Genomic DNA, 4,143 nt, shown 5'->3' on the forward strand with positions numbered 1-4,143 from the left:
GTACAATCATTAGAAGGACTGATAAACTAGTTGGGGAGCAAAATGGTATTTTGTCAGTAGCAATGCATTGTATTTTGGGTGCTGGGGGGGGCAGAGCATGATATCATGTGACCACAGATGCCCTCCCCTTGAGGAACCGCGCCTGGATCCTGGCCTCACAACCCCTGAGTAGTGCATTTGTTATGCCAGGAGCATATTGTCTGGATAAGCTGGTGTTTGTGGCAGTGAAAATGACACGGCACGTTGTGGCGCCTTAGAGACTAAGCGGTTTATTGCAGTACAAGCCTTTGTAGGCAACATCCCAAGTCGCTGGCTGCATAACAAAGTGAGCTGTCATGCATCTGATAAAGTGGATTGTTTCTATGAGAGCTCATACCATAATAAATCAGTTTGTCCCTGTGGTACCACAGTATGGTTTGCTTTCTACCTGAGGTAGAGCAGCACAGATATAAAGGTAACCAAGTAGAAAGCCCCTGCTAGTCATTCTGAAGTGTTTTAAAGCACAGGCAAAAAAAAAGAAGGGGAAAAAGAGAGTGCATTTGAAGGGAGTCTCAGAGCATCTCCTGACATTAATCACTGCATTTGGATGGCAGTATACATTTTTGCAACTCACTGACCTGGACCAACCAATTCTGGGGTGGTAAATGCCCCTCACCTTTGAGGTGATCACAGTGCAGGGATCGCCAGCCTTCTCTGGGCCTGTGGGCACATTTGGAGACAGAAGAAATTGTTGTAGGCACTGCATACACATAAGAACCAAACACACACTGCAATCTGTTCTGCTGGGCTCCCTATGAGCCCCAAGAGGGAGTAGGATCAGTATAGGTGAAGTATAGGGGACCCACATACAAAACCCAATTCTGAGAATGGGACGAACAAATAGGCTGAGAAACAAAAGAACACTCTGTGGAGAATTCTATTTCCATGCCCTCTCCAGGATACTCCATTCCATTCCATCTCCTACTCAGTTTTCTGTACCCGCAGTGGTAAGTCACATTCTGTACCCCCCGTGGTAAGTCACAAAAGCACTCTTCAGCCTGCTTTTGCTCCCTAATTTGTCTCCCACATGGGATAAGAAATAACTGCAAGCCAAAGTTGTGACTCAAATAACAAATTAGGTTTTCTGTGCCTTTTGGATTTGGAGTGAGGGGAGTCTCTTTGGAAAGTGGCTGTTTCTAGATGAGGTGTTTATTGTGCAATCACCATGGTTTGTTTACTGTCATTTAACGGGGCTGGACTGGGGATGTCGAGGCAACATTGTCCTGTGTTTTTCCAGGATCGAGTCCAGAATCTTAATGTAGAGATTCTGTTATGGTGGGAAAGAGCAGCAGGGCAGCACAGTCCCAATGTGCACAGGAAAAGGTGCAAAGCTGGGGCAAGGTGGAAAGAGTGGTTCCTGGGGAAGTTGGATGACATGTTGATTCCTCGCCATATACTTCCTTTTGTGGACACCCACTCCCCAATGTGTGATGACATTTACAGTTGCCATGTAGTGGGAAACATGTTGAATAGAGCTCACTGGCTACTTTTCCAGCTGAACCGCCCCCCCGCCACTGCTATTTCACTTGGGGTGGGGTAGGGAAGCGGAGAAGATTTGGGCCCCAGAGATTCCCCATATCTTTCCCAGCAACAACTTTTGAGATGAAAAAATGAGCACAGCTTAGCAAAGCACAATATAATGCTTGATTTGAGCCTATAGGCGGCCCTGTTTAGGGAGGCTTTTAATGTTTGATGTAGTACAGATTTTTGGGAAGCCGCCCAGAGTGGCTGGGGAGGCCCAGCCAGATGGGCGGAGTATAATAATAAATTATTATTATTATTATTATTATTATTATTATTAGTGCTTCCAGACATGGACAGACAATGTGCATTGAGGGAAAACAAAGTAGGATTTTCTGATCTTTAGAAGAAAAGAAAAGGAAGCTGAACAGGAAAAACACACACACAAGAAAGGGATGGTGTACAAGTGCCCCATAAGATATAAGGGAACAAAATGTGGTTTCTCCCCAGGACATCCCAATGCTTTTATGTTTTCAGTGTCACTAGCACATTATAGGATTCAACGCCACAAATGGAGCCTGACCTATGTTCCTTTTCACCTATGCAAACCTGCCATGTTATCCACATGGAGGAGCCCTTCCTTTGTCGGAAAGTCCACTTCTGCAGCAAAGCTTTCTGTGCAAAATCCACAGAGGGTAACCTTGTCTTGAAGCATAATTAGTTCTGAGGAAGAATTTTATCAGCTTAGTCTTTGGGGAGTGGTAGCATGTAAACACTTATTAAAATGTTATTTTGGGGGCATAATTCTGTCATAAGTCAAACTAGGCAGATGCAAATAAAAGCAAAGGTTATCTGTCCACAGGGACTGATTGCGTTTCACTGAGAGATTTATGTCAAATGGCAGATTTTCATCCAAGTTATGAGACAGCAGCAAGGATGAAGCGCATTTTTCACAATGTGCATGGAAGCATGTAAGCTTGAGGGTCACCGAGGAATACCAGTTAAAAAGAATAAAATATCCAGATGGATTCTGAAGAAAAGGTCCAAAGGTATCATCCAGCAGAAGTGGAATATCCTGCTTGCTAATGTTTCCTAATAATTTGGTGTATGTTTTTTCATCCTGACCTAACAATTCCTTAGTAAAGGGAAGGGCCATAGCACACAAGATGGGGATCGTGAAAGTGTTCACATTAGTGAGATCTACAGTATGGATCAATGTCTGTGGTGGCAATTGTGAGGCCTATGGTGGAACCATCCAAATACCTGGGCTTCTCATCAACCTACCTGTCATCAATATCATCTGACAATGAGATAAGTTCATTATTTAATGAAAATACATGATCTTCTCTGGCAGTGTTTATTCCAGCAGAAGGGATACGTCTAGCAAAATCCATAGTGTTGGAGGGTTCACATTAATGAACCATATTCTTTAGCTTGCAGCGGCAGTATTAGTATTATCACCTGCAGGTCCTGGGACAAAGTAAGTTAAAATTCAGTGTTGGAAACAGTTGAAACAAATTGCAATCGTAACACGTCTCAGGTGTCAGAGGCCAAGGTAAAGCAAGTCGATGCTGTGTGGAAAATTCATAGCCACTGAAATTTAAATATTATGTAGCTGTTTAAGTCAAAATTGTTTACAAGGTATTCTCCCATATAAAGCATCATGCATCCATCCATGCCTATATAGTAACATCTGCATTTTTATTTTTATATCACATCCCTTTTCTCTCTCTCAAAGAACGTAAGGAGGTATATGTGGTCCCTGACCAGATCCAGGCAAAAGTTGCTCACCTTGCAGGGCGGAGCTGATATGTTAGCTTCCTGGCCGCTGCTTACTGGGAGCGAAGATAACAAGAGGAGCAAGGCAACAGGGAGTTTAGCCCACTGTGCGAATCACAATGGTGGTGTCTGCCTCCACTGCTAGAGGCAGGATGCCTTTGAATACCAGCTGCTGGCAATTGCAGTGCTCAGATTCTGTTTGTGAGCTTCCCATGGGCATCTGGTTGGCCATTGTGAAGACAGGGTGAGGGACTAGATTGGTCTGATTCAGATAGAGTTCTTCAATGCATTTATATCATGCCAAGCTAGCTGCTGCCCTATTCTTCTCCTGCCAGTAAACAACAGCAAGCCACCTGCCAGGAAGTGGCCCCACTCTGAGCCACTTCTGGATCCAGGCCTGCTTAGCTTCAGCAAGGCTGCTGCATCACGTGTCCTCAAGCCATGCCCTGGAGTTTTTGGAATGGTTAAAATTCTGCGTCTAGTGAGAGGCGTTAGATTGTTGCTATAAAATACCAGAGCAAAACAAACACAAAAAGACCGCTCTCCACAGTCTTTCACATTGTTGCACAATGGTTAATTTAATGAGTAATCTGAGTTACGTTTTGAAGCCAGAATAGAAGTTCAGATAACAGAGGAAAGGGGAGATTCAGCATGAAGAGCAAAAATACTTGAGCCTCCATTAATGAAGCCATTTCCTCAGTGGTGTTGGACTTGGCCCGACCCTGTTTCCTCAGGGCATCTCAGATAGCTATTGATTTCACTTATACATACATTAGAATGGCGGGATTGGGTCATATATCATTCTGTGTGAAAGGAAACACATTTCCCACCCCCTTTTGTGACTATGCACATGACCCCCTCTCT

This window comes from Podarcis pityusensis (assembly GCF_964106645.2).
Source record: "Podarcis pityusensis genome assembly, chromosome: 3".
NCBI classification, from domain to species: Eukaryota; Metazoa; Chordata; class Lepidosauria; order Squamata; family Lacertidae; genus Podarcis; species Podarcis pityusensis.